Below are 27,736 nucleotides of genomic sequence, written 5' to 3'. Positions count from 1 at the left end.
TGCACTTCGTGGCCCTGTGGAAATTGCCATCAGCCTAGGAGAAAGTGGACCTCCTACTCAATCATGTCTTCCGGCTGCATGCCAGTCCATTGGACATCATGTTGGACTGAGGATCCCAGTTCACCTCCCAAGTCTGGAAGATGTGCTGTGCTGTGCTTGGGTCCTTCGTTATTCTCTCATCTGGTTTTCATCCTCAGACCAATGGCCAAGTGGAGCGGGCTAACCAGGAACTCGAGTCCACCCTCCAGTGTGTGACATCTTCCTACCCGTCAAGTTTGAGTGCCCAGGTGCCATGAGTAGAGTATGTCCATAACACCCAGGTCAGCTTGGCCACTGGTCTGTGACCGTTTGAATTCTCCCTGGATTACCAACCTCCACTGTTCCTGGCACAAGAAGTGAATGTGGCCATGCTATCTGTGCATGCCCACCTGTGGCACTGCGGTTGTGGAGGATGGCCCATTCCTCACTGCTCCAGACAAGGAACTGTACTAAGTGCCATGCAGACCCGCATCAAATACCAGCCCCCAGTAATACCTGGGTCAGGTGTGGTTGTCGGCTAAGGACATCCCTTTGACGGCAGAAGCACATAAACTGCTCCCCCCTTAACCACTGTCCTTTTGTAGTGGAGCAAGTCCACAACTTTGCGGTGGTCTGGCGTCGTCTGCCTCGTTTATCTGCAGATACATCCATTCTTCCATGTCTCTCTCCTCAAACTAGTGCACAGCAGCCCATTGTGCCCACCGGCTGATCCCCTGCCTCCTGGCTGGCTTGAGGATGGCCATCCAGCATAGACTGTCTGATGGATCCTGGATATTGGATCCAATATCTGGTGGACCAGGAAGGTTATGGACCTGAAGAGCACTTGTGGATGTGGCAGGGCCTCATCCTGGACCCCTCCTTGCTGTGGAACGTCTTATTGGGTCCACCTGGGCCATCCTGGTGGGTCGCCTGGGGACTCCCTTTGAAGGGGGTACTGTTGTCCTGCCTTGTTTTTGGCCTGCTCTGCTTTGTTTTCACTCTCTCTCCCAGTTCTCCAAGTGCTGCAAGATGGAGCTGATTAAATGCACCTGCCATCAATCATCCGCACCTGTATTTAATGCCTGGTTCAGTCAGTCAACATTTGTCAGAAACTCAGTGTTCATCCTGTGGTACCTGGCCCCTATCTTCTGAGATAGTTTATTCATATTTTCCGTGTCCTGTTTCTCTCATGTCCTGATTTACCTCTGCTTTTTGTACCTGCAATCAGCTCCATTTGCAGCCACCTGGTTCTGGTATCCTGCAACTCCCTGGTTCTGGTTCCCTGCAATTCCACCCTTTCTGGTCCAGCCTGTGTCTCCATACTCCTGCATCTCTACCTACATTCCTGTATCATTATATTTCATTGTACAATAAAATATCTTATTTTTCCACCTCAGCTCCCTGCATTTTGGGTACAATCCGCTCATTCTGCTTTTACATAGTCATGTGTTTAATATTTAATGTTCAACATTTCCAAAGTTCCACGATAATAAGACTGTTTTCACAGATATTCCCCTGATTTAAGATGCATTCATATTAGCTTGTTTAAAGTGTAGGTGACATGATATGTAAAGTTTTTGTTGCGTATTTAAGACTAAAATTAGACAACAGTTCGAAATTAATGCTTTCCCGGTGTGGTTACTGAAGAGATAAATCAAATTTTGAACTGTGCGACACTACAAACCAGGAACTTCCGGGCCGGTCATGAAATTGAAGAAGGAGGAGAAGAATTTGAGAAGAAATTCAGAAGAAGGAGGAAGTGACATCAGTGGGAGAACCATAGTTTTAGCAATCCCATTTGTTTAGTTAGCGATTGGATATATTTCTGTGTGTAAGTGCTTCATTTCTGGAGTTATGCTGGCTCCATGTGTTTGCTGCAGGCCTTTCTTAAAACACTGGTCCAGGCAGAATCAGCTGGTTCACGTTTCCTAAGCATCACATGTGTCAGAATGAGTGGATTAAACAGATAAGTGGGTAACCCAGCGACTCGTCCGTCCTGTCCTCCGCACTTTTGAAGACAGCTGTTTTGAAATTGTCCTATTGAGGAGGGTAGACTTCAGCTGGAACCAGAAGTTTGACAGCTGTGGACCAGCGTACTAAACACGCTACTTTTTCATACGCTTTGCACACTGCAGCTTAAACAATGACGTGGCTCATTTATGGATTTTTACAGGCTACTGACAGCCCCGTTTCCACAGAGTGGTTCGGGTTGGTGAACCACTGTATTATACATGTGGGAATGGTTACGTCTGGCAGGCAGAACCCTTTTATTGGCAGGTGGAACACTTTATGTTGACGAGTGCGCACACTGTCGCACGGCGTCTCCACTCCACACGAGGCAAAACTCAGTATTTTCACATTATTATAATTTTTTTTTTTTTTGTGGATCTTGGGATAATTTCATAACGTGCACACAGAATCATGTAATGTTTGTGGTAAGTGAGACGTTAATGAATGAGGTGCTGCGAGTTTTTCAACTTGCGGTGCAGAGGCCTGGTGGAAGAAGAGGAGGCTCCATTCACAGCAGAGACTCAATCCAGCACCACAGACACCCAGTCAGTGGATTACATCTGTAGGAGCCGTGCAGGTCCCAGATCGGTACAGCCACAGCAGGTGCTGTAACCTAATGGAGCAACTGTGGTGGTGTCACAGAGGGACTTTTCTTAAGCCAGAACGAGGAATTACAGTATTTTCAGACGTTGTTTTCCAAAACCAGCGATCAGGTAAGACTTAATATTTACTCCATGTGTGAATGGTTTTAATATTTAATAATAGCATTTTTATCACGCTACTAATGTATAGAACACTAACTGCATTCAAGAAGAAAACAAGATTTATTTTAAAAATAGCTGATATTTTCAGTCCCTCGCTGGTGTTATTTTGCAGATTTGAAATGTATGTACCTGTTTATAAGAAAAAAATCTGCATTCCTCATAACTTTTTTCTTATGTCAAGGATGGTAAACAAACTATTTTATCAGTCGATTATAACCAAAGAGCTGGCAAAACAACAACAAAAAACAGTTTATCATCTCCACCCACAGTGCGAAATTGTCTGCATTTTTTTTATAATCATCATTCTGTGTTCTCAACTCTGCCAATAACATCACTGTTATCAGACAGAAGGTCTTCCTGCAAGGTTTCGTCTCCCTCATTGTCATCTAAATAAGGCTCAAAACGATAAGGCTGTATCCCGCACAACTTCTTCAGACATTTTCAGAATTACCTTCCACACTAGGAAAAAAAAAAAAAATGCCGGAAAACAGCTTGACATCGCCATGTTTACAATTGATTTGGGCTTGAATCAGCAGGTCTCGTTCTCCCGACAACTCCCTTTGATGAATTTACAGTAAAACATCCTTTTTACAGCCAGTTTTCTTTAGACAAATCAGGGGATTGAAACATGAACATATCCAAGTTACTGAATATGTCTGGGATGTCATTTACATCAATCTTTAAGAAATACAAATGTTATTGTACTGTATGATAAATCTGTTTGGAGGAGGCAGTTCTCAAAAACTGAGTGACAATGCATGAACGAGGCCAGTAAGGCAAGCCACCAAGACACCCAAGACAACTTGAAAGAACTGATAGGCTTTTGTGGCCGTGATTGGAGAAACTGTACATAGTGAAACTGTTGTCTGTTGCACCACCACTCACACCCTCATAGTGAAGTGGAGCAGAGAAGGATTTTCATACAGAAAACAGATCAAATATAGACTTGCATCTTTCATGTATCTTCTGGCAAAGTGTAGCTGACATTTCAAACATTTTGAAGAAAATCCTTCTCTGTGCCCCTCCACCATGAAGGTGTAGAACTGGTGACACAACAGTTAAAAGCTATACTGTGTGCAGATCTCCAATCAAAGCCACATTTGCCTATAACGTCTTGAGAGTTGTCATGGGTGTTTTGGTGGCATTCCTCACTCATTCCCTTGCACGGTCACTCAGTTTTTGAGAACTGCCTCCTCCAGACAAATTCACCATACAGTACCGTACTGATGGTATTCCTTAAAGACTGATGTAAATGATATCCAAGACATTGTCAGGATCTGCCCGGGCCCGGGATTCATGTCAGGGTTTCCCCCGTTTTGGTCTAGGCTTTTTACGGTTTTACGTTTCATATAATAATAATAATAATAATAATAATAATACATTTTATTTGTATTGCACCTTACATTTCAAAGAAATCTCAAAGTGCTACAGCAAGGATTTAAAAACAGAATTAAAACAGATTTCACCCGGGCAGCACAGTTCTGGATGTGCTGCAGCTTTTGCAGGTTTTTACCAGGGGTCCCGACGAGGAGGGCATTGCAATAGTCCAACCTGGAGGAGACAAAAGCATGGACCAACCTCTCAGCATCCAGTTGGGAAAGGGAGGGGCGGAGCTTGGCTATGTTTTTGAGGTGATGGAAGGAGACTTTGCATAGGTGGTGGATGTGGGTGTCAAAGGTGAGATGTGGGTCAAATCTGACTCCAAGGTTGGTGACAGAGGTGGACAGGGGAATGTTGTGGCAGAGAATGGGAATACTGGTGAGGGAGGAGGACTGGGTTTGATGTGGGGTACCGATGAGGATGGCTTGAGTTTTGTCAGTGTTTAGTTTAAGAAAGTTATCAGTCATCCATGTCTCTGTCTCCTCCAGGCAAGCCTGAAAAGCAGACGGCATAGCTGAGGGGAGTGTGGAGTCCATTTTGATGTATAACTGTGTGTCGTCTGCGTAGCAATGAAATGAAATCTTGTGTTTACGGATGATTTGACCAAGGGGGAGCATGTAGATGGTAAAAAGGGTTGGACCAAGGACGGACCCTTGTGGCACTCCACAGTTGACAGTATGGGTTTTGGATTTGGATTGTCTGAGTGTAACACATTCTGTCCTGTTTGTGAGATATGAGCGAAACCAGTTGAGAGTTGTGCCAGTGAGTCCTATTTCAGTGTTGAGGCAGTGCAGCAGGATGGTGTGGTCAGTGGTGTCAAAAGCGGCTGATAGATCCAGTAGGAGGAGGAGAGATGGTGAGCCCTGGTCCGCAGTCATGAGAAGGTCGTTCATGATGCGGACCAGGGCTGTTTCTGTGCTATGTGCTGAGCGGAAACCAGACTGAAATATTTCATATAGGTTATGGGTGTGGAGGTGATCATGGAGTTGAACTGATACGACTTTTTCCAGGACTTTGGAAAGGAACGGCAGGTTTGAGACAGGGCGGTAATGAGCCAGGATTTTCGGGTCGAGTGAGGGTTTTTTGAGATGAGGCGAATAATGGCTGATTTGAGAGCTGGAGGAACCTGACCGGATTTGAGTGACTGGTTAATAATTTCTTTGATTAGAGGAATAATAGCTGTAATGTTTGATTTTAGTAGTGGTGTAGGGAGAGGATCCAATGAACAAGTAGATGTTTTCATGCATTTTATGATCCTCTCTACCTCTGTCAGATTGGTGTCCATGAAATCTGAAAAAGTGTGGAGTGGGTTGGAGATACTGAGTTTGAAGTGAGATGGTGTTGTAGCAGGGAGATGAGACCGAATTGTGGCTAGCTTTGTTGTGAAAAAGTTCAAAAACCTGTTACACTGATCTGTGCTGGTATTGGTGTCGGAGTGTGTGGGAGGTTTGAGGAGAGAGCTGATTGATGAAAATAACTGTTTTGTACCCGTACAGTTTGAAATTTTATGAGAGAAGTATTGGGACCTGGCTGTGGCGAGTGCTCTAGAGTATTGTTTCTGGTGTTCACGGTAAGCCTGTTTGTGTACGTGTAAGCCACTGGAGACGTATCTGTGCTCCAGGGCACGACCAGTGGTTTTCATTTTTCGGAGCTCTGTTGTGTACCAAGGAGCTGACCTGGAAAAAGTTACTGTTCTTGTTTTGATTGGTGCATGTAACTCGAGGATGTTGTGAAGACTAGAGTTGTAGTGCTGAACGCTGAACACATTAACTGATGTGAACTGTGTGACTTGTGAAATTTTCTGTATGTCCTGGTTGAAGAGAATCATGTCAATTGCTTTTAAGTTTCTGAACCGGATTTGACGTTTTGTTTGGAGGTATGTTTCTGCTAATGGCAGTTCCATGGAGCCGGCCTTATGGTCAGACACGCCCAGGTCGTACAGCTTTATGTTTTTAATGGGAGCATTGTCTGTTATGACCAAATCAAGAGTGTGGCCTTTTGTGTGTGTGGGAACTGGTACATGTTGAGTGAGGTGAAGGCAGTCCAGGAGATCTAGGAGCTCTGCAGCTGGGCGGTTTGTGGGGGAGTCGACGTGAACGTTGAAATCTCCCAGTATAAGTGTACTATTGGAGGTTGCACAGAGTGATGTTAGTAGGTCTTGAAGTTCAGCAATGAATCCAGGGTGTGGTTTGGGGGGGGCGGTAGATGAGAATTTTTGTTATTACTATTACTATTATTATTATTATTATTATTATTATTATTGTTATTATTATACGTTGTGAAGGAATATATCCTAAATGTGCTTAAATATGCATTAACCATTTGTGCTTTTTTCCCCATTCAGAATCATCATAATATTATTTATCTTTTATTGAGCCAAGAATATATTGTTACATATACGAGTGTGTTCAAATGTTTGGAAGTGATCATTTATATATTAACCCTCTGGGGCCGACGCCGTCGTATATGATGGCTAAGACCAAGCTTTACTAAATTATAAATAACTTTTGAATGATATGAGATAGAAACTTGCTTTTTTTTTTCTTTTGCTGAAAAGTTAACTCCGCAGACTTTCGAGCCAGCCATCGGCCATCTTTGTACTCTTCATAGAAGCTGTGTGATGATGTGCGCAATGTGAGTGTCCAATTGGAATTGGTTCACCGTCACATGATTTTCCAAAATCCAATTGTAGGGCAGATTTAACTCATGTGAAAAGCCAAAGATTGTTTTCAAGAGTGATATGTTACTAGTTGGCCCGTTTGAATAGCCCTCTGGGTGCTCCAATGAGTACATACTATTAGTACATAAGTGTGCCCTGCGCCATTACGCATAGCGATCAGTGAAAGCAGGAGCAGACGGAGAGCCTCTGATGACAATCTCACGTGCTCAAACAAAGAGTGTGTAATTATCAGGATTGCTCCACTAGTTTGCATGTGAATGTTACTGGATAACTCTGTTGCTTTCTTTGCATAAAGCACTGTTTACCATATCAAGGGACAACAAAACGCACAGACCATTTTGTATATATTGCTCAAAATGTGCATTTGTGTTTGTCTGAACCTTTTTGTTGTTCAGTCTTTCACACAAGACCTCAAATTACCTTTATAAAGTGTCAAAACAGTTGTTTATTATAGTTTGCTGTGTGTTTTGAATAAATCTGTGTGGAAAATTATTTTTTGCTTTATTTTTCCTTGCCTATTTTTGATTGTAAACCTTTATTACGCTTATAAAACACAACAAAACATATATATTCTAAAAGCACAGGTTGTCCTGAAAAAAGAGACATAAAGCTTGATTGTGGGATGCAAGGAGAGCTGTTAACAGCAATAATAAAACATTCATGCCAGGCGAGTGAACTGTCCAAAAAATGCCCTCGGACCCCAGAGGGTTAATAGAGCCTGTTGCTATTGAAGAATATATTATTCATATGCTCATAGTGATCAGTATTTATCAGTGCTTATTAAACATGTAATCAGCTAGCTAAGGTTAATTACATGATATCTATATGTTCAAATACTTTTGAAATATATGTTTGTATGCTTTTGAATTGTGTATTGTGTGTACCAAATTAAAGGTATGTTATGTTTATGATTATATTTGCTTGTTTTAAGATTTGCTTATGCTTCAAGTATTAGTTTAGGTGTTATAAAGATGATTTACTTATATAATCATTTTAAAGTGTTAGAAATGTGATGTGTCCCTTTTTCAGTGAGGCCCAGAAAGATACATTGAGAAACATCCACATGTTGCAAACAGCATATGGAACAGGATGCCAGTACTGACCACAAACAGTCAGATAAGGAGACTAAACTTGATACATGGGTATGATTAGATTTGTTTGTTAGAATAATTTAATTTATTTTTTTCAATTTATTTTCATTTATATAGCGCCAAATCACAACAGAGTTGCCTCAAAGCGCTTCTCACAGGTAAGGTCTAACCTTACCAACCCCAGATCAACAGTGGTAAGGAAAAACTCCCTCTGAGGAAGAAACCTCAAGCAGACCAGACTCAAAGGAGTGACCCTCTGCTTGGGCCATGCTACAAACATAAATTACAGAACAATTCACAGAACAATTCACGGATGAATATACAAGAAATGCTATTGGTGCACAGGACAGGAGGGTCGCCAACACAAATACAACTCCCATCTCTGAATGGAGATGCACCTTAAACAGAGAGAAAAAACAGAATCAGGCATCAGAAAGACAAAAAATACTGTATAATTTGCCAGCATTAAACAACAAGAAAACAGAAGAAATACTAAGGTGATCGCCGGCCACTAGCCCTAAACTTCACTAAAAGATCCAGAATTTAAGTAAAGTTGAGGCCGCAGCCTGCTCCAATTACTAATAAATGAATTAAATGAGTAAAAAGGGTAAAACAAAACTGTACCAGTATACTAGCCATATGAAAGGGAAAATAAGTGCATCTTAAGTCTGGACTTGAAAATCTCCACAGAATTATTTATTGATGCAGGGAGATCATTCCACAGAACAGGGGCATGATAAGAGAAAGCTCTGTGACCCGCAGACGTCTTATTCACCTTAGGGACACAAAGTTGTCCAGCACCCTGAGAACGTAAAGCCTGGGCTGGTACGTAAGGTTTAATTAGGTCAGCTAGCAGTCCATGAATAATTTTACAGGTTAGTAGCAGAACCTTAAAATCTGATCTCACTGGGACAGGAAGCCAGTGAAGGGATGCCAAAATGGGTGTAATGTGGTTGTACTTTCTGCTTCGTGTCAAAAGTCTGGCTGCAGCATTGTGAACCAATTGGAGACCCCTAATGCTAGACTGTGGTAAACCAGAAAATAGAACTTTGCAGGTGTCCAATCTAGAAGAGATAAATGCATGGATCAGGGTCTCAGCAACAGCCATAGACAGGATGGGACGAATCTTCGCTATATTTCGCAGGCAGAAGAAAGCTGTCCTAGTAATATTTCTAATGTGGAGGCCAAAGGACAACGAAGGATCAAAAATTACCCCAAGGTTCCTCACTTCAGTGTGATGTATGACACATGAGCCGAGGCTGAGTATTAACTGGTCAAATTGATGCTGATGTCTCACTGGACCAAGAACCATCATTTCAGTCTTATCAGAGTTTAAAAGTAGGACGTTTCTAGAGACCCAACTTCTCACTGCTGCAAGGCAATCTTCTAAGGATTTTATGTGAATGAGATTACCAGCAGTTATTGGCATGTATAACTGAGTATCATCTGCATAGCAGTGAAAGGTAATCCCAAAATGCCGCAATATGTGCCCAAGGGGTGGTATATAAAGGGAGAAAAGCAAGGGGCCTAAGACAGACCCCTGTGGAACCCCAAATTTCATGTCACTAAGTTTAGAGGTAGTGTTACTGTACAAAACACAGTGAGAACGACTGGTCAAGTATGACGTCAGCCATGCAAGGGCACTCCCAGTAATCCCAAAATGATTTTCCAGCCTATCAAGTAGAATATGATGATCCGCTGCATCAAATGCAGCACTGAGATCTAACAGCAACAGAACCATAGTGGTGTCCAAATCCATTGTAAGCAGAAGATCATTCATCACTTTAGTGAGAGCCGTCTCTGTGGAATGATATTTTCTAAAAGCAGACTGCAGTGGCTCAAAGAGATTATTCTCAGTAAGATAGTCTACAAGCTGCCATGACACCACTTTTTCCAGAATTTTAGAGAAAAATGATAGTTATGATATTGGCCGATAGTTTTTCAATACACTAGGGTCAAGATTAGGTTTCTTAAGTAATGGTTTAATCACTGCAGATTTGAAACATTTAGGAACAGATCCAGACGTTAAAGAAAGATTAATAATTCCAGCACAGTTGGCCCAAGAGTGGGCCACAGGTCCTTAAACAGTTTTGTTGATATAGGATCAAATAAACAGGTTGTGCTTTTTGTTGACATTATGAGTTTTGTCAGCATGCCTAGTGAGATACTATCAAATTCTGTAAATCTAGGTAATACCTCAGTAGTGGCGCCCACGTCAATAGCAGGGTGTAGTGGCTGAGTTAAGCCAGGATATGTTTAACCTGATGTCTTCTATTTTCTTCCCAAATTAATCCAGGAAATCTTCTGCTGTAAAAGAAGAGCGAACTACAGGTGTTTGTCCATGCATAAGTGTTGCCACCGTGTCGAACAAGAACTTTGAGTTATGCTTGTTTTTGTTGATCAAAACAGAGTAGTAGGTCCACTTTGTAGATAATGCATGCTTATAGTCTAAGATAGCATCACGCCACGCAAGGTGAAATAATATAGAATAATAATAAAGAATATTGTGCAATTTTGAAATGTGCTAATATTCTTGTGGTATAACCATGTGATGAAACCTGCTGACAGTCTTTCAGTTTGCAGTTTTCTGGCCCAAAACAATTTATCAGTTTAGGCACAGGTGTCACTTCAGGAGAAAGAGGAAGCAAGAACACTCCATGGCGCATGTTGGCAGGACCAATGCCATGAAGAAGAGGGATGAAGACCACTCAGATGAAGGACAACGCCTAAGATTAGCATGAATCATTGTATTAGCATAGGAAGACAGAAGAGTATAAAAACAGAACCCAGTCCACTGTTCAGGGTTCCTCTTTGCTGAAAGCTTACTGGAAAACGAGATAGCGGGTTGGAAGCTCTCACTTTCGGGGACCTTCAGAACTTCTGGATACGGTTTTGTTTATCTCACTCATTCTGTAAAACTTAAATTCTGTCAAATTCTGTGACATTTAAATTCTGTTTAATAAATCTCTGAGTGGTGGTCTAGCCCTCAGAGTAATTGTGTTCAACTTCAAATAGCTGGTCAAAACCTTCTTTCTAATCAATGGATGCACGGGATAAGAGAGACAGGGGAGAGCGAGGTCACTGGAGACCCCTGTATTATCCTGAGGGTTGTCATGTATGTCTTGGTTTGGTTCTGTTAGTTTCTTTACTTTGTGTAATGCTTTTGTTACTGGTTTTATTCTGTGTTTCATTTATTTATGGTTTAGTCATTCATTGTATTACCTAGTCCCTGATTTTGATTTGTTCATCATTTATTTCCTATTCTGTCAATAGTTTGTTTTGTTATGTTTAGTGTATTCACTTTCCTGTATCACGTCCTCTTGTTTTAGTTATTATCACTGGTTTTCCACTCTTCGACTAGCCACCTTAGTTTTTAGTTTCGCCCCCCCCCCTCTGTTTTGTTTGTGTTTATCATGGTTAGTCAAGCATGTCACATTTTGTACCGTTGGGTTTTCTGTCACTTAATTATCTTACCCCAGTTCATTTTGCTTTTGCCTTACTGCACTTTCTTGCACTTACCTTTGTCTTCCCTGGTCACGCCCCCTTCCAGCACTCTCTGCACACCTGTTCCTCATTTCACACTCTGATTCTTCCACTAGTATTTAAGCCTTCACAGTCTCACAGTCCCTTGCCAGGTTGTTGCATTTTGCACCTTCCAGCCTCACGCCTTATATCCTGTTTTGCCTTGTAGTATTTCTGACCTTGCCTGTGTCTTTTCCCTGAACTCTGCTCTTTTTTTTCCTTTTTTTACTTTGCCTCTGCCTCAGCCCTGTGAACTCCTGTCGCCGTGTATCTAGAACTGTGCTTGTTTTTTTGGACTCTGCCTCAGCTTACTAATTACTAATTAATTTGCAATACTATTTGTTCTAAGGCACCCAAATGAACACATTATTACGAGACATTTAAACACATCCTTTGGATAAACAGAGTACTTCAACATCAGCATTTTAGATACAACCGAAAGGTCACACATACACACACATCAGTTAACATGAGCACATGAATAAATGGAATGACTACATGCAAAGCATTTCGTTTGAATAATGAATGCAACATTATAAGTCTTTAGGTATAAATGAGAGACATACTGATGTAAATTCTTATTTCAAACCAAAGGTCTTCTCTTTGTTTTACTCAAGATAAAAGTTAGTTGCGAAGAATCTACGATTTATGGCCCATCTGGTCGTGGGGGAAGGGTCCCCACCTGGATGAGGAGAGGTCCTGTCTTATCTTGACCATAAAGGTTTGGGTTTCTCCTGCCCTGGAGAAGCTCATATTCTGACGTTAAGCCATTATCATGTCATGTAGTTCCCGAATTACAACCTTGTTTTTCTCTGGAAGTCAGTGTTGGACCATGGGAGAATGTCTCCAAAACTTATCTGAAGATCTCCAGATGACTTAGGAATTTCTCCACTGAGGTGGAAATGCAGTCTCTGCATCCAGTGGGTTTTTGTGGTTGAGAGAGGATTAATATATTTTATTTAATCAGGTCTAATTGAGGCCATCGCGCTACAGTACAGTAGCCTTTGTTTGCAATTACAGAAGTCAAACGTTTCCTGTAGTTTTTCACCAGGTTTGCACACACTGCAGCAGGGATTTTGGTCCACTCCTCAATACAGATCTTCTCCAAATCTTTCAGGTTTGGAGTTTCAGCTCCCTCCAAAGATTTTCTATTGAGTTCAAGTCTGGAGACTGGCCAGGCCACTCCAGGACCTTGAAATGCTTCTTACGGAGCCCCTCCTTAGTTGCCCTGGTTGTGTGTTTGGGGTCATTGTCATGCTGGAGGACCCAGCCATGACCCATCTTCAATGCTCTTACTGAAGGAAGGAGGTTGTTTGCCAAAATCTGACAATACATGACCCCATCCATCCTCCCTGCAATACCGTGCAGTCGTTCTGTACCCTTTGCAGAAGAGCACCCCCAGAGTATGATGTTTCTACCCCCATGCAAAAAGCTCTATTCTGGTCTCATCTGACCACATGACCTTCTTCCATGCCTCCTCTGGATTGTCCAGATGATCACTGGTGAACTTCAGATGGGCCTGGACATGTGCTGGCTTGAGCAGGGGGACCTTGCTGCCCTGCTGGATTTTAAACCATGACAGCATCATGTGTTACTAATGTAATCTTTGTGACTGTGGTCCCAGCTCTCTTCAGGTCATTGACCAGGTCCTCCTGTGTAGTTCTGAGCTTTCTCAGAATCATCCTTACCCCACAAAGTGAGATCTTGCATGGAATCCCAGACTGAGGGACATTGACAATCATCTTGTGTTTCTTCCACTTTCTAATAAATAATCATAACAGTTGTTGTCTTATACCAAGCTGCTTACCTGTTGTCCTGTAGTCCATCCCAGCCTTGTGCAGGTCTACAGTTTTGTCCCTGGTGTCCTTAGACAGCTCTTTGGTCTTGGCTATGGTGGACAGGTTGGAGTGTGATTGACTGAATGTGTGAATAGGTGTCTTTTATACAGGTAACAAGTTCAAACAGGTGCAATTAATACAGGTAAAGAGTGCAGAATAAGAGGGCTTCTTAAAGAAAAATTAGCAGGTCTGTGTGAGCCATAATTCTTGCTGGTTGGTAGAGGTCAAATACTTATTTGCAGCAGTAACATACAAATACATAATAAAAAAATAAAAAAAAATCATACATTGCGATTTCCGGATTTTTTTTTTTTTTTTTTTAGATTATGTCTCTCACAGGGGACGTGCACCTAAGATGAAACTTTCAGACCCCTCCATGATTTCTAAGCGGGAGAACTTACAAAATTGCAGGGTGTTCAAATACTTATTGTCCTCACTGTATTGCTGCAAAGAATTCCCTTCTTACATGGTTTTATCAATACTGACTCAGGTTTCATGATAAAAAATTATACTTTGAACTAAGGATGAGTGAGTACACCACTATCTGTATCTGTATCTGTTCAACCATCTAAATTATTTGTGTCTGTACTTGGAGTGGGTGGGGCCTAAACCAGAAGTGGGTGTGGTTTAACCAGAAATGGGTGGAGCTTACATCTGTACATTATTTTAAGTCAGAAATTGATATGGATTGATCAGAAGTTGCTATATTTATTGTTTATTTGAAAATTATTTCCGGAACAGCCTCAAAATTGAGATTCAATGTTTTTGATCACAATAGTAAAGGAACTATTTTACAGAACAAGTTTTTTTATGAATTCAGAACATGAATATTAAGGGTATGAATGAATAACAGAACTGTGTGTGTGTGTGTGTGTGTGTGTGTGTGTGTGTGTGTGTGTGTGTGTGTGTGTGTGTGTGTGCTAGAAGCTGCAGAGATGTGTCTGTGTAGGGAGGGGTGGGCACTGTGTGTAACTGACCAATCACAGAGCGTGAAGACAGTCAGTTTGCCAATCAGGATTTTCCTTCTGCACAAGCACAGATATTGATGACTTTTACTCGGATCATGCTCTTCAAAAATGCTTTATCTGTACTGGATACTCGTCTGACATGAGTATCCGGCTCAAACCTACTTTGAATCAATCTGAATAAATCCAGGCCTCATTCAGCACACAGGCACCTGCATGCTGGATCATGCATGAGTGTCACATCTCCTTAGGTAGCTGATGTTCTCTGTAAATGCTAGTATCATCTGAAATTTCTTAAGTAACCATTAGTTTAACACAAAGTAATTTCAGGAGTACCATGTGATTCTCTGGCTGGATCAGCTCAGTCTCATACTTATTTCATGATCCTGTCATGAAATGAGTCACATTTTCATGACAAGGTTTTTTTGTATTTTACTATTTCTAACTCTACCCCCTTTACCTAACCCTTTCCCTTCTCCTAAACATAACCGCCACAGACCTCCCCCCCCCACATCATCCCCGCATTTTGTGTTCCTGTCTCAAAATGAATTTGTGCTTCCATCACGAAAATGTGGCACTTTTCATGACAGTATCATGAACCAATAAATTAATGTACTTTTTGTGATGCCTTCATGAAATGCCACAATACTGGGTTTGCTGTGTGTCTCCTTGGATCCTGCCTGCCTCTCCCTCCTCTCCTCTCTTTCTCCAGGTGGGGCACCGCAGAGCTGTTTGGACAAACCTGCTCCCCATCTGCTCACTGGAATAAATTCCTGGTTCTTCACTGTTTCATTGCCAGAAACTCAGCGTTCCTACCTGGTAATCTGGCCTCTCTATCTCCATTTAGCATTTATGCTATTTCCTAATTGATTTCTGTGATTTCTCTCAGGAACTTACACATTGCCTTTTTGATAATTTTAACCTTGGCTTTTTGACCTCATTTCTCTCAGCAGCCGGTGACTGTGTGCTTGTGTGCAGCTGCACACTCACTCACCTCTCTGTCCTCCATCCCCCAGTGATTCCATGCCATCCACAGCGCCGCAGGTGACCATTTGGCACCAGTACCTCCATCATCCACAGTCCGCTTCCTGGTCCTGGTTCCTGAGGTTTTCTCCACACCTCTGGTTGGAAGGATCCTGGGTTCTGCAGACAGTGGCTCCCAGTTTTCCAATTCAGACCTGTGTCTGCATTTCTTCAGACCTCCAGCACTTTGATCCTGATTTTGGTACATTTTCTATTATACAATTAATACTGTTTCTTTCTCGTCCCTTCAGCCTCCGTATTTGGAGTCTATCTCTCAGCTGGGTTTTCACCCATAACAGGAGTTTCTGGACAACATCATGGACTCCACAGGGGCTGACAAATTCCAGAAGGCTCTCAGTAACCAGGGTGCTTTCCTGGGCAGACAACAGCAGCAGCTTGAGGCCCTGACAGAACGAGTAGAGGAACTCACCCAACAGATTTCCAGCACTCTCACTTGCATGTCTGCTCTCCCTGCAGTGTTGGTATAAACTGAGCCCGGACCCGGCACCACGAGGGGGCGTTTGGGGGCGACGCCCCCTCACGTCATCAATCCCGCCCCCTCGGATGTGAGAGTTATCAAAAAAATAAAAATAAAAAAGAAAGAAAAAGAAATACAGGAAAATATAGCAAAATATTAGTTATTCAATATTATTATCACTTTACCGGGGCGTTGCTGGGCCCGCTATACCCGCCCGCTATGCGTAAACAAATGACGTCATAGCGCATGTGCAGCCCAAGAACTGTCCGCAGAGGGGAAAAAAAAAACTGTCCGCAGAGGTAAAGATGAAAATGCGAGAAGTGTGTTTTGGTCCCAATATGAATATTCCGGATGAATTTCTCATGGATAGTACGACAATGAACAGCAGCTAAAGCAGCCAGCTTGATGAGGACGCACTGCTGAATTGGAGAGCAGTGCGCGCCAGCTAGCAGAGAGCCGACATGACAAAAGTTAAGTGAGCCAACTTTTTATGTACGCGTTACGTGTTGTGTATCTCAGTAAAAAGTGATAATAATGCAAATAACATGCTGTTGTCGTGCAGTATGCATTTTCTTAGTACCTCCGTTCATGGCTAGTCGCCCGCAATGACAGATATTAAAATTATGTATTGTTGTAAATATATCTACATGAAAGGTTTATCTTTGACCCGTTGTGTGACTGTCATGCCCAATTGCGCTGTGTTTGCGCTTGTGATGGAGGGCTGTATGTGGGGTTAATCTACTGTCTCGTGTCGTTTCTCAGATCAGTTGTTGGTTTGGTTTGGTTTGGAGATCACTTGACAGAGGGTCTATACGTTCAAATAATAATTTAAAAAATACTGTCATCACTCTTTACTCTTACTCAGTCAGTCTCTTACAACGGTGTAGCCTAAATACATGAGCTTTCTAGGAGCGCACCCAATTCATTACGCATGCTCAGAGGCACGTCCCCTCTGGTGCGCACTTTTTTTGGGGGGGGGCACCCCGCCCCCTGTGATAAACTCATCGCCCCCTTAATATTTTGTTTTTTCTGGTGCCGAGCCTGACTGAGCCTGCGATCATTGATTCATTATATGTAAAAAAAAAAAAAAACACTCACACACAAAACTTAACATGCGTGTTGGTTTTTCTAAATAAATGTGTATTTGTAAAATATGTCATTTTTTCATTTGTTTAAAAAAGGCATTTGCAAAACTGAAAATTCTGTTTAAGTTGTAATTCAGGCAGCAACAACCATATGGCATATTTTGTTACTATGCTTTTTACTTTTTGCTCTTTTACTATGCTTTTTATCTTGTAATTCATTTTATTTTGTTTTCTGAATTGTTTTGTGTGAAGCGCCTTGAGGCGACACTGTTGTGATTTGGCACTATATAAAGTGAATAAATTGAATTGAAATTGAGGCTCAGTTTACCCATAATGCACTTTGGCATCTGTGTGTGTTAATGTTCAAAAGTTCAGAATTAGTGCATTATTTTAAAGTTAAAAGGTGTGTGTTATATTTTCACTCTGTACACTTGACATTAATGTAGTTAAACTATCTGGATTAAATTGGTTTATAAATCAAAACCATAACTCAAACCTGCTTTCCTTTTGAGGTCTTCAGCCTCACAGCTGAACCACTGTATCCTGTGAATGGAAATGACTCTTCCTTACAGAGGTGAGCAGTGAGCACAAAGACTGAAGCACTGGCTCATTGGTTGTGGTTGAGTTTGGGTTTCTGATTGTGATTGTCTTTGAGTCCGATTAGAAGCATTGGCAGTTTAAACTCAAAACTGGCCTGTCAGTAGTTCAGTGTATGGGAGATAATACTGAAAGTTATCAGTTAACTGTAGCTTCTGCTAATTTTTTTGTGGTTTATCAGTTTCGCATTATAAAAGTTCAGCTAACTGAAACCAATCAGCGGTTGTTGGTTGGTTGGTTGTTGGCTGTTTGCTAAGGCCGAGAAATGCATATTCCATCAGCCAACAGTGTCTTTTCTCAGTTTCATTCTCCATTGAGCCAGATGTTAGTAGGATCACAGCCATTACTGAATGGCTGGTTCCGTCATCCAGCAAACAGCTCCAGCAGTTTTTAGGTTTTGTAAATTTCTATTGAAGGTTCATCAGAAATTTCAGTCAAGTCATGTCACCTGTTACCACTCTTACCTCTTCTCTGGTCGCTTTCCAGTGGTCAGCTCAAGCAGATGAGGCATTCTGTCAACTCAAATCCCAGTCAGCTACTGCTCCCATCCTTACTCAACTGAACCTGGGCTGCCAGTTCATTGTGGAGGTTGACGTCTCCCATTCCATTGTCGGGGCTGTTCTATCTCAGAGAGCCACGGGAGACGATATACTCCATCCTTGTGCCTTCTTTTCCTGGCATCTTACACCTGCAGAGCACAACAACTATGATGTTGGCAACTGGGAACTCTTGGCTGTTAAGGAGGCACTGACAGAAAGGAGACACTGGTTGGAGGGGGCCGCAGTTCTGTTTATAGTATGGACGGACCACAAAAACCTGGAATACATCCAAACTGCATACCTGCGTAATTTGAGTACCCGGATGATCCTAGGAGCTATGTTGTCGGCAGCTTTGTGCCCCTTGTAGGGTCTCCCAAGGCAAACAGGTCCTAGGTGATGGGTCAGACTAAGGGCAGTTCAGAAGCTCCCATGACCAGTAAAAAATCAAGGACCGAGATGTCGCCCGGTATGGTGGAGCAGGGGCCCCACCCTGGAGCCAGACCTGGGTTGGGGCTCGCGCGTGAGCGCCTGGTGGTTAGGCCTTAGCCCATGGGGCCCAGCCGGCCTCAGCCTGAAAGAGCGACACGGGCCCGCCCTCCTGGGGGTTCACCACCTGCAGAGGGGGCCATGGGGTCGGGTGCAGAGAGGATTGGGTGGCAGTCGAAGGCGGGTGGCCTGGCAGCCCGGTACGCGTTCACAGCCCCTGGCTGTTGGGACATGGAATGTCATCTCGCTGGGGGGGAAGGAGCATGAGCTTGTGCGAGAGGTTGAGAGATACCAACTAGAGATAGTCGGGCTCACCTCCACGCACAGATTGGGCTCTGGTACCCAACTCCTGGAGAGGGGCTGGACGCTCCACTTTTCTCGCGTTGCCCATGGGGAGAGGTGGAGAGCTGGGGTTGCATTGCTTATTGCTCCCCAGCTCAGTTGCCATGTGTTGGAGTTCACTCGGGTGAACGAGAGGGTCACGTCCCTACGCCTTCAGGTCGGGGGCAGGTCTCTCACTGTTGTCTTGGCCTACGGGCCAAGCGGCAGTGCAGAGAACATGACCTTCTTGGAGTCGCTGTTTGGGGTACTAGATAGCGCTCTGACTGGGGACTCCATTGTTCTCCTCACGTGGGCGGCGACAGTGAGACGTGGAGGGGGGTGATCGGGAAGCACGGCCTCCCCGATCTGAACCCGAGTGGTGTTCAGTTGTTGGACTTCTGTGCTAGTCACAGTTTGTCATCTGACATTCGGCCACATGTCTCGGACACTCGAGTGAAGAGAGGGGCTGAGCTGTCGACCGATCACCACCTGGTGGTGAGTTGGATCCGCTGAGAGGGGAGGAAGCCGGTCAGACCTGGCAGGCCCAAATGTATCGTGAGGGTCTGCTGGGAATGACTGGCGGAACCCTCTGTCAGCGAGGTCTTCAACTCCCACCTCCGGGAGAGCTTCTCCCAGATCCCGGGGGAGGTTGGAGACGTAGAGTCCGAGTGGACCATGTTCTCCACCTCCATTGTCGATGCAGCGGCTCGTAGCTATGGTCACAAGATCTCTTGTGCCTGTTGCGGCGGCAATCCCCAAACCCGGTGGTGGACGCCGGAAGTAAGAGATGCTGTCAAGCTGAAGGAGTCCTACTTGTCTTTGTTGGCAGGTAGGACCCCAGAGGCAGCTGACAGGTACCAGCAGGCTTAGCATGCCACAGCCTGTGCAGTCACAGAGGCAAAAACCCAGGTCTGGGAGGAGTTCGGGGAGGCCATGGAGGAGGACTATCGGTCGGCCTTGAAGAAATTCTGGCAAACCGCAGCTCTCCACCAGCACTGTCTACGGTGCCGGTGGGGAGCTGTTGACCCTGACTGGGGATGTTGTTGGGCGGTGGAAGGAATACTTCGAGGATCTCCTCAATGCCATCGTCACGTCTTCTGAAGAGGAAGCAGAGACTGGGGACTTAGAGGCAGACTCATCCATTACTCAGGCCGAAGTCACCGAGGTGGTTAGAAAGCTCCTCGGTGGCAAGGCTCCTGGGGTGGATGAAATCCATCCTGAGTACCTTAAGTCTCTGGATGTTGTGGGACTGTCTTGGCTGACACGCCTCTGCAGCATCGCGTGGTGGTCGGGGACAGTGCCTCTGGATTGGCAGACCGGGGTGGTGGTCCCTCTGTTTAAGAAGGGGGACCAGAGGGTGTGTTCCAACTACAGAGGGATCACACTCCACAGCCTCCCCGGTAAGGTCTATTCCAGATTACTGGAGAGGAGAATTCGACCGATAGTCGAACCTCGGAGGAGCAGTGTGGTTTTCATCCTGGTCGTGGCACACTGGACCAGCTCTACACACTCCATCGGGTGCTCGAGAGTTCATGCGAGTTCGCCCAACCAGTCCACATGTGCTTTGTGGATCTGGATCTGGGGCACCCTGTGGGGGGTGCTCCGGGAGTACAGGCTCCAGGGTCCTTTGCTAAGGGCTATCCGGTCTGTGTACGACTGCAGCAGGAGCTTGGTTCGCATTGCCGGTAGTAAGTCAAACCTGTTTCCAGTGCACGTTGGCCTCCACCAGGGCTGCCCTTTGTCACCGGTTCTGTTCATTATATTTATGGACAGAATTTATAGGCACAGCCAGGGTGTAGAGGGGGTCTGGTTTGGGAACCACAGAATCTCGTCTCTGCTGTTTGCGGACGATGTGGTTATGTTGGCGTCGTCAAATCAGGACCTTCAGCGTGCACTGGGGCAGTTTGCAGCCGAGTGTGAAGCGTCCAGGATGAAAATCAGCACCTCCAAATCCGAGGCCATGGTTCTCAACCAGAAAAAGGTGCTTTGCTCTCTTCAGGTCGGTGGAGTGTCTTTGCCTCAAGTGGAGGAGTTTAAGTATCTCTGGGTCTTGTTCACGAGTGAGGGATGGATGGAGTGTGAGATCAACAGATGGATCGGTGCAGCATCTGCAGTGATGCGGTTGCTGTAGCGGACCGTCATGGTGAAGGGAGAGCTGAGTAGGGGGCAAAGCTCTCGATTTACCAATCGATCTACGTTCCAATCCTCACCTATGGTCATGAGATTTGGCTTATGACCAAAAGAATGAGATCGCGAGTACAAGCGCCCGAGATGAGTTTCCTCCGCAGGGTGGCTGGGCGCTCCCTTAGAGATAGGGTGAGGAGCTCGGTCACGCAGGAGGAGCAGCTCGACTCCGAGCCAGTTGAGTAGCCAGTTGAGGTGGCTCGGGCATCTTTTCCGGATGCCCCCTGGACACCTTGCTGGAGAGGTGTTCCGGGCACGTCCCATCGGGAGGAGGCCCCAGGGAAGACCCAGGACATGCTGGAGGGACTACATCTCTTGGCTAGCTTGGGAACGCCTTGGGGTTCCCCCAGAGGAGCTGGGGGAGGTGTGTGTGGATCGGGAGGTCTGGGCGGCTTTGCTTGAGCTGCTGCCCCCGTGACCTGACTCCGGATAAAGCAGAAGAAAATGGATGGATGGATGGATATCCAAACCGCAAAAAGATTCAACTCCAGACAAGCCAGGTCATCATTGTTTTTTGGATGGTTCACCTTTCAGCTCTCTTACCGACCAGGAACCAAGAACAGGAAGCCTGACACTCTGTCCCACCAGTTTGACCATCTGGCTCATCCTGTCTCATCAAATTCCATCCTGCTTCAATCCATGGTTGTGGGTGCCCTGACCTGGGATGTTGAGAGAGTCATCCGGGAGGCCCTGGATTGCTATTCCGACACTGGACTGCACTGCACTGGTTTTTGCGCCGCCAGAAGTCCGATCTGCTGTTCTCCAGGTTTTCCATGCTTCCAAGCGCACCTCCCATCCTGGAATTGTCCGTACATTGGATGTCATTCATCAACGCTTCTGGTAGCCCACTATCTAGGCAGACCTGCACTTTTGTCAAGGCCTGCACCATCTGCGCCAGGGGCAAGAGCCATCATCGTCCATTGGCAGGGCTTCTCCACTAGGGTTGAGATGGATAAAGCATTTTTGACGAGCTCGAGCATGATTCGAATAAAACTCATCAATATCTTTGCTCGTGCTGAAGGAAAATTCTGATTGGCTAACTGACTGTCTTCATGCTCTGTGATCGGCCAGTCACACACAGCGTCCGCCCCTCCCTACAGAGACACGTCTGTCTGCAGCTTCTCTCTTACGCATACTCTCACACAGGATCTCTCTCTCTGTGCTTTACTGGATTCTGCCTCACGTTGCTCTGTCAGTATGCGATGCTTTTGACGAGACAGAGCTGAAAACAGCTCAGGTCACTGCCTCCGGTTGGGTTTTTTATTTATTTATTTATTTTTTAACCATTTGTTTGCTCTTCGTTTTGTTGGTGATATAAAGTCAGTTGGAAAACTTTGCTCCTACTGAACGCAGTGGTTTTGAGAAGAATACAGTGAACAAGGCTGACATACTGTTTCCCTGTTTGCCATCATTGGATGTTTGTATGAATCACCAAATTCACACAGATTAAAAAATAAACAGTCTTACAGACCACTTACACGCATACACACATATAGCTGAACACACAAAGTAGCCTATATTAATATTTTTATTGAATATGGCTGCATGCAGTATCTGACACTTTCTCACAAAGTTTCTGTGTAGGCTCTCAGTTGTCCAGGTGATTTCCATAGTAGAGAAGCTTGAATCTTCGCGTCAAGCAACCCGGTCCAGTTGAAGATTCAAGCTTCTCTACTTTCTCACAAAATAAATTTGTCAGTCAAACAACCTCTCTCTCTCATACAGTCTCACACACACAGACACACATGCACGCACGCGCACACACACACACACACACACACACACACCTTAATCAATATTCTTTAACTTTGTGTGGAAAAAATTGCCAAGGACATCAGGTAGTAAAAATAAATAAGTAATTGAAAAAATCACAGTTTGATCATAAAATTAAAAAAAAGAAAGTTGTGTTGAGTATGACAACTCTTGTTCATGCATACTTAGTAGTGTTGTGTGTTGGGGGGTTTGGCTGGATATTTTGGTGGTGTTTTCTTTTCTTTGCTCTCCAGGTGGTATGCAAACTGGGTTTTTTCTGTGGAGAAGGTGCTGGCAGAAGAGTCCTTCACCCTCATCAGCATTATTGGCTGCACTTGTGGAGGATGTTCACGTGCAAATTTAAAGACTTTCAGCTGAAGCAGATAATGAGATGGCGTTCTGCATTTAAGCCATGAGTGATTCGAGCAGAATTGCCGGGAACTCGACCTTGTGACGTTCGTTTGTGAGACGCTGAGGACCGCGCCTGGGTTTGACACATCGTGCCTGTGAAGGAGGACGGGTGAGGGACACATGCTGTCAGCACACATCAGAGGTGATGACTGTCTGAATAAGTGTTAACAGTAATTTGATATTTTGTTACGCAGTATATTTGAACATTGATGAGAATTGTGCAGCTCGCTTCTCACTGCCGTGGCGTACGGAATGATGATCCTCCACCTGTTGTGAGAAGCTGCTCATTTACATAAAGCTTAAATTCAGACCTGAATGTGTTGCTGATAGTGTGTGCCTTTGAAGGATATTTGTTGTAGCTGTTGACTTACCTCACCTTTTCCATCCTTCACAGAGTCAGTTTGTCGTATCCACCTGGGGGGTGTTCGGCGGTGAGTCTGGGTCCAGAAGCGTCGGGCTTCGATCCATTTGGGCGCTGGAGAGCGCGCCGTCCTTCACCTCGCCAGACAACCGCACATTTATGTTGTACACAAATTATTGCACAGAAGGGAAATAAATTTGTTTTGTTTTTGGAACCGCTTTCTGGTTATTTAGTGCTGGGTTCAGTCAGATGCTGGTCCGCTCCTCAATCCGCGTCTGCACATAACAAGTAGTTCATAATTTCCTACTACATTGAATGTCAATTCTGAGGCTATTCTGTTATTTATTCATACACTTAAGAATATTCATGTTCTGAGATTATCAAAGAAAACTTTCTGTAAAATAGTTCCTTTACTATTGTAATCAAAAACACTGACTCTCAATTCTGAGGCTGATCTGTAAATATTCATTCATACACTTAAGAATATTCATGTTCTGAGTTCATAAGAAAACTTGTTCTGCAAATAGTTCTCTTACTTTTGTGATCAAAATCATTTATTTGAATCTCAATTTTGAGGGTGTTCTGTAAATAGTTTTCAAATAAACAATAAATATACAACCCCAATTCCAATGACGTTGGGACGTTGTGTGAAATATAAATAAAACAGAATACAATGATTTGCAAAGCCTCTTCAACCTATATTCAATTGAATACACCACAAAGACAAGATATTTAATGTTCAAACTGATAAACTTTATTGTTTTTGTGCAAATATCTGCTCAATTTGAAATGGATGCCTGCAACACGTTTCAAAAAAGCTGGGACAGGGGCAAAAATGCTCAAAGAACACCTGTTTGGAACATTCCATAGGTGAACAGGTTAATTGGAAATAGGTGAGTGTCACGATTGGGTATAAAAGGAGCATCCCCAAAAGACTCAGCTGTTCATAAGCAAAGATAGGGCGAGGATCACCACATTGTGAACAACTACGTGAAAAAAATAGTCCAACACTTTAAGAACAATGTTTCTCAACGTTCAGTTGCAAGGAATTTAGGGATTCCATCATCTACAGTCCATAATATAATCAGAAGATTCAGAGAATCGGGAGAACTTTCTACACATAAACGGCAAGGCTGAAAACCAACATTGAATGCCCGTGACCTTCGATACCTCAGGTGGCACTGCATTAAAAACTGACATCATTGTGTAAAGGATCTTACCACATGGGCCCAGGAACACTTCAGAAAATCATTGTCAGTTAATGCAGTTCGTCGCTGCATCTACAAGTGCAAGTTAAAACTCTACCATGCAACATGAAAGCCATACATCAACAACATCCAGAAATGCTGCCCCCTTCTCTGGGCCGAAGCTCATTTGAAATGGACAGATGCAAAGTGGAAAAGTGTGCTGTGGTCTGATGAGGCCAAGTTTCAGATTGTTTTTGGAAATCATGGATGTTGTGTCATCCGGACAAAAGAGGAAAAAGACCATCCAGATTGTTACCATCGCAAAGTTCAAAAGCCAGCATCTGTGATTTTGCCTTTCAACTTGTGGATGGGCTCTGCCCCCCATAGTCCCCACCTTTTTTTAAGCATTTTTTTTCTTTTTTCACTTTTCACCTGACCCCCCAGTTACAGCCCTCTTAACCCCCTGCCACATTAAGCATTCTTTTTTAATGAACATGTAAATTAATATTAAAAGTTTTCAGCTAGTTGACAGTAGGGCTGTACAATATGGCCAAATTTTATTGTATCTCAATATTGTCATATAAATTGTCATGTAAATGTCACTTATACTTGTATACATGCTGACCATATTCTTAGGTAGGTAGGGAGAGTTCCCATGGGATAAAAAAAGCTTTTCGACCTACCATCCCTGGTTCTCAAGACCAGGCACCTAAGTGGCTCTACTCTCTCTCTTTTTTAAGATATTTAGGTGCCTTTCACATGCCTGGTAAAGCTCCTCACCATCTAACCATGTCATTTAGGCCCTTCAGACTTTTTTCAGTAAAACTTTTCTTGTGAGCATGAGCATGACTAAAACCTTTCAGCTACAATATGGCAAAATTTTATTGTATCTCAAAATTGTCATATAAATTGTCATGTAAATGTCACTTACATACATGCTGTCCATATTCTTGAGCCACTAAGGTGGGTAGGGAGAGTTCCCATGGGATGAAAAAAGCTTTTCAACCTACCATCCTTCGTTCTCAAGACCAGGCACCTCACTGGCTCGACTCTCTCTCTCTTTTTTTTTCTTTAAATATATTTAGGTGTACCTTAGTAAACACTAGTAGAGTTCCACATTAGATTTGGAATGTATAATAGAAGATATACCTTACTGAATTTTCATATCAATATGATATACACTGTGACTATGATTTGACACAAAATATAGTCATGATTTGTTTAGTCAGTTTTATAGTCATAGTCAGTTTTATGGGGGGGGTAATCATCTGATCTAGCTTGTGTAAAAAATTAGAGTCGTAATCGCAAGGGAACCCATTCTGTGGGTGGTAGCAGTGTGAGTGTGGACCAGAGCGCGGCTCGCTCTCCACCATTGTGCAGACGTCTTACGGTTGTACCGCTCCTAAACCGACTGGTTTCCACTTGGCTGTCTGTCAAACTGTGATGCAGTCGCACTGCTCCAGTCGTTCCATCTTTTTCCTTGGAATGAAAAAATGCCGAGCGCAAGACACACACCTCACACAAAGGCTGCTTACAAGCAAATGACGCAATCGACAGGCTCATGTAAGCACACGTGATTCAAATCCATCAGGTTTTTGAAAAAAATAAAAAGGTCCGATACGCGGGAGCCAGAGGGAAAAGGCGCACCGCCGAGAGAAGAGACAGACGGAGTCCCTCCCCTGACGTTTTTTTTTTTTTTTTTTGGTGCATTATACAATAGGATCACTTTTCATAATGTTTGAGATGTCACTGAAGCAAAAACAATTATAATCAAAGATATTTTCTGCTTGAAATGTTGCTTGTCACAAAAAGCCAATTTTCTCAGTTTTTTTGTCAGAAATTAGCATTTTTAGTGATACCAGCCATGTTCTGCAGACAATTACTAAAGAATGGAAAGAGGTACAAACAAACGTTTTTTTTTTTTTTTTTTTTTTTCTGATGATAAAGGAAAGTCTGAAGTTTCTTTTGGTATGTTTGTTGTTGACATGGACATAGAACTCAATTTTCTATGGGTCTTGAAAAAACACTCAAATGCTGAAAAATCCTAGCACTGGGATGTTCTGAACTTTGAAAATGGCTGGCGCTCAATGAGTTAAACAAAAAGGAAATAATACCACACTCATTTTGCACTCATCATAAGGTTAGGATACTGTGCCATCCAAAAATATTGGAACACTTGGAATTTCACACATTTTAATTTGTTTATGCCATTTTAAATACAAGAAATACAAAAAAATAAAGAATAAAATTTCTAAAATTATCTTCCTCAAACTCAAACTGAAAGCAAATTTCTAAAACTTGAGAAAACCTGTAAATAGTAATCAGTTTTATTGCCAGTTTTCTTTAGACAAGTCAGGGGATGGAAACATGAACATTTCCAAGTCATTGAATATGTCTTGGACTTTATTTACATCAATTATGAAGAAATATTAAAGTTTCTTTCACCAAAACATCAAATCTAGACACTTCTTGGCACTTCCTGTCTAGGACGCCCTGTACCATGAGTGAGCTTCGTACCGCTGCACGATGATTCGCTCATATTATCATTATTGTTGCTTTTATATGAGGATTTTCTTAAAAAGGAGACCTGAAGGTTCAGCTACAATTTGCCAGAAGGTGCATCTAAGATGCAAGCCTAGATTTGATTTTTTAGTAAAAGAATTAAGTGCTTTTATTTTTTTACAGACTTTTATAGCCTCATTTTTATAGACTTAAATAGAAAAGACAGCTCTGTCTCTCTCTCTCTGTCTGAATGTCTCTCCTCAATTTTCAGTTTCATTGGAGCTTTACTGATATGGGAGACAGATGTTTACATTGTCAAAGCAAGTGTTACAGATTAAAAATTAAGTCCTCTGGCTGTCTCTCTCTCTCTGCTTGTCTGTCTCTCTCTCTCTCTCTCTCTCTCTCTCTCTCTCTCTCTCTCTCTCGCTCTCTCTCTCTCTCTCTCTCTCTCGCTTGCTCACTTTCTCTCTCCCTCCATCTCTCTCTCTCTTCAGAATTAGTGCATTATTTAAAATTAAAAGATATGTGTTATATTTGATCTT

Source organism: Thalassophryne amazonica, chromosome 7 (genome assembly GCF_902500255.1).
Source record: "Thalassophryne amazonica chromosome 7, fThaAma1.1, whole genome shotgun sequence".
Taxonomy (NCBI): domain Eukaryota; kingdom Metazoa; phylum Chordata; class Actinopteri; order Batrachoidiformes; family Batrachoididae; genus Thalassophryne; species Thalassophryne amazonica.
The sequence above is the reverse complement of the archived record's forward strand: the minus strand, read 5'-3'. Positions refer to the sequence as shown.